Source organism: Symphalangus syndactylus, chromosome 21, assembly GCF_028878055.3.
Source record: "Symphalangus syndactylus isolate Jambi chromosome 21, NHGRI_mSymSyn1-v2.1_pri, whole genome shotgun sequence".
In the NCBI taxonomy this organism is placed as follows: domain Eukaryota; kingdom Metazoa; phylum Chordata; class Mammalia; order Primates; family Hylobatidae; genus Symphalangus; species Symphalangus syndactylus.
The window spans coordinates 47,831,924-47,840,075 of NC_072443.2; the positions used below are offsets into that span (position 1 = coordinate 47,831,924).

General features: G+C 43.5%; 1 long non-coding RNA gene across 1 annotated transcript; it reads left to right on the top strand.

Moving 5' to 3' along the window:
* The first annotated feature begins 52 nt into the window (after positions 1–52).
* Positions 53–4,981, top strand: LOC129471521 (uncharacterized). Its single transcript, XR_008653616.2, has 3 exons — positions 53–105; positions 3,919–3,985; positions 4,695–4,981. It is a non-coding gene; the product is annotated as an uncharacterized lncRNA (long non-coding RNA).
* Positions 4,982–8,152: the final 3,171 nt, after the last annotated feature.

Consider the following 8,152-nt stretch of genomic DNA (forward strand, 5'->3'; position numbering starts at 1 on the left):
GGGGGCGTTGGGGGTGGGGCAGAATGTGTAGCCATTGACCGTGCGCTTTTGTAGGTGAGAGAGCGAAAGTGGAGCTTGATCTTTGGGCTTGTGGAAAGTGGACAGGTGAGAAGTCATTGGGAATCATAGTAACAACACTTCTTACAATGCGTTTTTTGGTGCCAGGAATTGTTCTAAGTGCATTACACACATGAACTCATTTCATCCTTACTGTCACCCCATGAGGCAAGTACTATTGTTATCCCCATTTTTACAGATGAGGGAACTGAGCAGAGAGGTTAAACTTGTCCAAGATGTCAGCAAGTGACAGAGTCAGGATTTGAACCTGGGTTGCGTGGTCCCAGATTCCTCACTCTTGACCTTATAATGCTAAGAAAGGGGGATGGAGTGGATAGAAACAGAGCCTGAGATGCCTGGGGACAACAGGGAAAAATAGAAAATATTTACCGAGTAGAATGTGGTCACTGTGCCAGGGCACTTTTACAAACATGATGACATCAAAGTTTCACAGTAAACTCTGAAGGTAGGTATTACCTTCACTTTGGAAATAAAAAACAGGCTCAAGGCTTCGAGTAATTTTGCCTGTGATCGAACAGCTGGCAGTAGGGCCCAGAGCCCAACTTTACTCCAGGTCTTTCGATTTCAAGACTGTGTAAATGTGTGTGTGTGTGTGTGTTTTGAGACAGGGTCTTGCTCTGTTGCCCAGGCTGGTGTGCAATGGGGTGATCCTGGCTCACTGCAGCCTCAATCTCCTAGTTCTAAGCAATCCTCCCACCTCAGCCTCCCGAGTAGCTGAGATTGCAGGTGCTTGCCACGATGCCAGGCCAATTTTTATATTTTTATAAACGGGGTTTTGCCATGTTGCCCAGGCTGGTCTTGAATCCCTGGGCTCAAGTGATCCACCTGCCTTGGTCTCCCAAAGTACTGGGATTACAGGTTTGAGCCACCACACCTGGTCTCAAGACTGTTCGTTTCAAGCATCCAAGGAGGCAAGAAAAGCCCCATCTTTCTCTGCTACACCCCGTGTCACTTCACACCTATTTTAAAGGGGCCCATTGCATCATCTAACCTTCATTCCATTTATACAACAGTGTGCATTAGTCTAAATAGATCAGTTCACCCAGGGCCTTCAAAGCTTTCTCTGGTTGTGAGATGAAAGCCTTTGTCTCTCCTTAAAGCAATTTTAAGCATCAGTGAACAAGTCGGGGAACTAGATTTTTGGGTTATGCATGCAGAAAGCTTTTCATAGCCTGTTGGCATCCATTTGTAAAGAGGCCACTCTGCTGGCATTTGTCAAAATCCTGCAGGTCCTTGCACACCTGGAGAATCCTGGATGGTCTGGGGATGGCCACTGCCCACAGGGCAAGATCTGGGAATGAAAGAAACCTAGTCACTAGCTATCACCTGCCTTTCTGAGGCCTCTGTGGAGGAGCTGCCAGGTGTTGGTATAGGCACCTGACGAACAGGGTGTGCCTTAGGTTGGGAGGGGGAGGCTGGAGGCTTGAGGGCTGCAGGTGCATCTTCCAGGATAACAAGAATGCTGTGGCCACTGGGGTCTGTTCTGTATATGCACATGGGACAAAGGTGTGCCAATCTCTTCCTGCTTTCATGCAGAGTAAATAATGCTGACAGGAGTGAATAATAATGATCTTTGTGCAGAAGAAGGGGTTTTTCAGCCAAAGCACTAGCAGCTGGAGATAGGAGATGAAATAGAACAGAATTTTAGTGTAGCAGGTTAAACACAAGGGAGGAATTTCATGGGACTGTCTGACTGAGGTGGTTTGATGTCTGTCTGTAGGAGGCCAGGTTGAGAGGCATAGGTTAGATTATCCTTGATCTGTTAGTCAATAAATATAAGAGGATACAGTCAAGAGAATATAATTTTACAGGAAAATGATAATAACACAATTCAGGAAAGTTGCTTTCTTCTAAAACAGAGGTAAGAGTAGAGAGGGAGGAGCACATAGATGTTACTGGTAGTGGTCTAGCTTTTGGGGTCGGTAGTGGGTTCCTGGGTGTTTATTATGTTTCAGTAAAAAAATCTGTCTTAAATATTACAATAAAATATTTTATTACATAAAATCTTTTATCAAGTAGGTTACATTGTTTTCTGCTATTTTCTTGTACAAATGAATATTGACTATATCCTTTCTCATCATTTCCCTTTTTCTACTAGATAATTCCCATCAACATAAAAACATGCCTCTCATCATTTTCCTCTTCAGCTTTGACCCTTTTCTCTGCTTTCCTTTGTTGCCAAGCTCTTTAAAAGAGTTGCCTATACCTGCCACCTCTAATTTCTCTCCTCAAAATCTCTTTTTAATATACTTGAACCAGGCTTTCATCCCCATCACTCCACTGAAATGACTTGTGTTAAGGTCCCCAATGACATGCTGTTAAATCCAATATCATCTCTCAGCCTTGGCTCAACCTATCAGCAACATTTGACCCTGTTGATCACTTTCACATGCTTGAAACACTTTCTTTCCTTGGATTCCAGGACATCAGACTCTTGGTTTTTCTCCTTCCTCGTTGGCTGTTCTTTCTCAGTCTCTTTTGCTTGTTCTTCCTCCTCTCCCTGGCACTTTAATCTGGGAGTACCCCAGGATTTACACTTGGACTTCTCTATCTACATGCACTCTCTTTTTTATCACATCCAGTTTCATGTTTTGGATATTACATTTATGTCTTCAGCCCTAATCCTTCCCTAAACACCACAGTAGAACACCCAGCTCTTAACTCTGCACCACTGGATGTCTAATAGGCTTCTCAGACTTAATACACCCCAACTGCACTCCAAGATTCCTCTCCAAACCAGCTCCTCCAGGCTTCCTCATGGAGGCTAAAAACCTTGGAATTATCCTTGGCTGCTTTTTCTCTGACACCTTAAATCCAATCAGAGCGAATGCTATTGGCTGTATCTCCAAAAGTCATTCAGAATTGGAGCACTTCTCTCCACTTCCATCACCTTGGTCCAAGCAAACTTCATCTCTTACCCGGAACACTACAATGGCTTCCTAACCCATCTCCCTGTTTCCACCCTTCCCTTCCAGTAGTCTGTTATCACAGCTGCAGGATCAAATTACTGAAAACCTAAGACTGATCATGTCCTTCCTCTGTTTAGAACCCTCAGTGGCTCCCACCTTGTGCAAGTAAAAGTCAAAGTAACCCACAGGCCCTTAAACTCTCTGAACCCATCATTTTCTCTTTTCTCCTTCCTCACTTCCCTCCAGCCATGCTGGCCATCTTATTATCCCTCAGAAAGGCCAGACCCTCTCCTGCCTCAAGACTTGTGCACTTGCATTTCGTCTGCCTGGAACATGATTTCCTCAGGAATCCACAGGGTTCATTCCTTAGCACCTTTGGTTTTGTATCCAAATGTGACCTTCTAAGGGAGTCTTATCTGACTCTTTTAAGTTGAACACCAATATCCCTTCCAACTCCTCCCTTGCTTTATAATCATTACATACTATGTATTTTTAAATTTTTGTTTTATTGATTTCTCTATATTTTTTCACTGAAGTGCATGGGATTCTGTTTGTTTTAGTCACCACTGTATTTCGGGAGCCTCGAACAGAACTGTGCACATAATGGGTACCATAAATATTTGTTTACTGAATTAAATTCTCCTTTTTTTCCTCTCCTTCCACCTTGTTTCCCCTTCCTTCCTTCTTCTAGGAGACCCTTCTGAAAAATGATACTTTAGTGTCCATTCAGCTTTGCATGTTCAGTATCTTAGGGACTAAAGTTCTATTTGGCCAAGTAACCATAGGTCTGGCACCAGACAGTGGGAATCCCGACGGTCTTCTCTACCATTTCAGCCTTATAATAAATATCAACTGTCTCATACTAGCTATGAGCTCAGAAAGTCAGTTCTGCCTATCCTATGTGGCTTATATTGTGGCTCACTTTCCCCAGATCTTAAGTGTGCCATTTCATAGGAGGAAACGAGAGTGACCCTGTTCCACCTGCTGCTTGGATCATGGTGAGGCTGGGGCTGAGCAGTGATGATGGGTACACCATACTCGGGACCTTGGCTCAGGTTCAGCACAATTCTGTGATTTAGCTGTGGGGTGTGGTTGTTAGACTCCCTGTGGAGCCAATCAACCCTGTGTATATAAACTCCTTTCACATATACATTTGTTTCCTTTTGCTGCATTGCAAATTACCACATACTTAGCAGCTTAAAACAAGACAGATTTATGATCTCAGTTTCCACAGGGCAGGATTCTGGGTAGATTAGCTGGGTCCTCTGCTGAGGGCCTTGCCCAGCTGAAGTCCAAGTGTTGGCTAGGGCTGTGCTGTCATATGAGCCTTAGGGTCCTCTTCCATATTCATTGGTTGTTGACAAAATTCAGTTCCTTGGGGATGTAGGACTGAAGTCCCTGTTTTCTTGCTGGATTTTGGTCAGGGATTGTTCTCAACTCGTAGAAGCCACTTTCATGTCGCAGTTCCATGGCCCTGGAATGGCAGTTTACAACATTGATGTTTGCTTTCTTCCAGGCCAGCAGAGGCATCTGTTGTTGTTTCTTTTGTCTGTTTTTTAAGGCTCACCAGATTAGGTCAGATCCACCCAGGATAATCTCCCTTTTGACTAACTCAAAGCCAACTGATTAGGGACCTTAATTACATCTGAAAGTTCTCTTTTGCCACATAATATTAATCAGAGGAATGATATCTCCTTATATTCACAGGTCTCACCCACACTTACAGGGATGATGAGATTATACAGGGCATGTACTCCAGAGGGTGGAAATGTTGGAGGCCATCTTAGAATCCTGCCTACCACAATATGCCTCTTTGTGAAAGAAAATGATGGGAAGGTCCGTTATCTCTCTTCAGAGTTGCAACCATTGAGACGACAAGCACAGCTACTCATTGTGGTTCTGGATCCCCTCCTCTTCCTGCTACCTCTGTGTGTAGTCTTTTTCCAGAACCTAGGAGAGCAACACCTCCTATAACCACTCAGTTATGAGAAACAAACCACAAAATTCCACATAAATGAAAATGTCTACCTAATAAAAGTCTACTTCTTTAAGGACTTGAGTGATTGGGGTGAGGGGAAAGGAGAATATTTATCACTGGGAGGCAGGGTGAGTTGTGTGGACATGGTTCCTTCCTTCTTGACACCTGTGTCTTCTGTGGGTGCTCTGATTCTACTTAGGACTCCCCTAGGCTGTATGGCATCTTCACATACATTAGAAAAAGGTGGTCACTCAGGGGCAGACATAGCCCCTTGGGCATACGGCCTGACAAGTAGGGTAGGAGCTGAACTTCAGCCCACTCTCACCCCTCAGAAAACTGCCTGGTTTTCCTGCCTCCAGAGCCTTCTATTTCTGTTCCACATTATTCATCTTCTAAATATGCACAACACTCACTTGCTCCCCACCATCACAAAAAAAAAAATAGAGAAAAGAAAAGAAAACCTCCTCAGTCCTTGGTTTTCTCTCTATCTTCCCTTCATGAGAACTCCTATCCTCCTATGGATAGAAGTTTTCCAGCTAGTTGTCTGCGTGGATGACTCAAATCTACACCTAAAGTCTCAACCTCCCTGCTCAACTCAATCCCTTGTCCAAATGTCCTGGACCTCAATCAAGTTCACAAAGGGCACATCATCTTCCCCAGGGCCAGCCTCAGACATTCATAGTGCTGTCAGTGGAGACATCCTCCTCCCTCTTATCCCACTACAAACCTAAGAATCACCCTTAGCCACTCCACTCTGCCTCTCACACAGCCCATATGCTTCTCACCTACAGGCACCATGCCTTTGTCCATTTCTTGCCAGTCTCACTGCTCCACACTGATCTAAGCCCTTGTCATCTTACATTTGCCCCGTGTTTCAACGGTTTTCTGATCATGGTCTCCTCCGTTTCCTCTCCCAGTGGTTCTTCAACTTGGGGGTAGTTTTGCATTTCTAGAGTACATTTGGCAATGTGTGATGACATTTTTGGTTATCACAAGTGGGAGTGAGCTGCTGTTAGCATATAGAGGGTAGGGGTCAGGGCTGCTGCTAAACATCCTACAAAGGAGAGGACGGTCCTCCAAACAAATAATTATCCTACCCCAAATGTCAGTTGTGCTGGAATAAAAACTCTGACCTATGTCAATTCCTCCAAGCTTCCTGAATGATATAGCCTTACTCTTCTTAAGAAAATGCACTGTGCGCATATTGCCTCCTCAATGGAAAAAAATTATTTCCCATTTCCTACATACACATGTCTACTTCTGCTTAAGATGATCTCCCCCTTCCTTTTCTATGCCAATATATCTTCCCTTTCTCTTAAGGCCCATAGCAAGCTCTCCAGTCTGAGTGCTGGGCTAGTCTCCATTTGTCCCGCTAGGTCCACTCTGTAGTCTTCCCTAACCTGGTGTCTGCACCAGAATTGTATCTCCTTGGCTTCCTTGCTGTCTAGTAGCTGGTTGGATTTGGCCTATTGGAGGTATCAGCAGGTGATCAGACATTGGGTACTTATTTCTCAGCTCCCAAACTGAGCTTCTTGCCTTGCCTCCATAGCCTCAGCTACTGTCTAGTAGCTCATCTTCCATGAAATCAGTTCTCATGTGGCTCCAATAACATCATTTCCTCCCTTGCCCTTTCAGGTCTAGGGGTGGTAATGGCTTCCCACAATTGCTAGTCCCTAAGTTCACCACTGTGATTGATTTATTCAACTCTGCCCATTCTTCAGTAAATATTTCCTTAGTTAAACTCTCTCGAGTATGCCATCTGCTTCCTGCTGGATCCTCAATGATGTTCAGTCACTTGAGGATTTTCTCTTCTCTTGGCTCTCATACAAAACTTACAGTTGGGACCACTCCTCTGTCATTCAGCATGTATGCCTCGATATTGCTGTGATCCACTTACATCCAGTATTTTCATGGTTTCTAACCATGTTGCAAACTCCTGTGGGTCAGGGCTATTTAATACAACATTTCCACTCTCTTCACATAGTGTTATGCTCAATCAATGTTTACCAATGAAAATTATAATAAAATGCTGCATGAGGGACTCTAAGTAAAACTGGGGATTTCTCTACTGGCTTCCTTCCTTGAAACCTGTATTCCCTCCCTTCAAAGCCCCTTGCTGCGTTATGCTATGCCTCGTCTGCAGGGAGCAAATATTCTATGTGCTCCCTACGTCTAAAGCCTGCTGCTGCATCGTGCCCAAACATGTGCTTCGTAAATGCCTTTCTGTCCCACGATTCACTTCAATGAGTTTTTATTTAAATATTTAATGATGTAAAAAGTGGTGTAAGTGCCTCCTTAGGGAATCTTGGTAAAGTACAGGGATATAATCAAATGGCTTGCAAATTATACTTATTTATTTATAACTCTAATTTTAAAAGGACCAGAGTTATGAAATTATGAAAGGGATGTTCACATTTCACAGAAATGTTATCCTAAGGAATGAGGGACAATTATTCCTAGGAAAAGGGGCCAATGCCAGATCATTTCCTAGAGTTATTGCATCTTATCCATCAGTTTTGTAATGGTTTTTGTGGGAGCAATTTAAAAAGCTTTTTCTTCTGCTCTCTGCCAAGTATGTCTCCATCTGCCTAATTCTGCTGTGAGGGGTCTCCGTTTAACCTCAGGACTCTGGTTATTTTCATGCCAAAAATCTACACCCAAAGTCTGTTTCCTCTTTATCAGAATGATGAACAAGATGATTAGAGAGGAATAGTAGACATTTTGGTTCGTAATCCACCTTGATAATTTCATGGAAAGGCTTGGAAAATATGAAGCTGAAATATAGGCTAAGTGATGAGGGCCATATTGTGATTTTTGTGGGCAGTAGGCACTTTTGCCTCCTTGGACCTTTTCCTCCATTAAGAAAATGAAAAATCATATTTTATGACTGTTTTGGAATAATGGCAAATACATGAATATAATATGTTAAAACATTTTGTGTACCCCTAATAGTATTTTGGTCCCTAGCTACTGTGTCTCCTGTGCCTAATGAATGAGTTGGCCCTGTTGGTGAGCAATGGGAAAAAAATGTATCTTAACTCCTTTTTCAGGGTGTAAAGATACCAAGGTGCCAATCTGTTTTGAATGATGGCTGAGTTGGGAGGTTATAATCATAAATAAGGCAAATTCCTGTTCTTCCTCTGAGAGGCTTTGGAGGGCTTTGGAGGGGTGGGCAGCTGTGGACCAC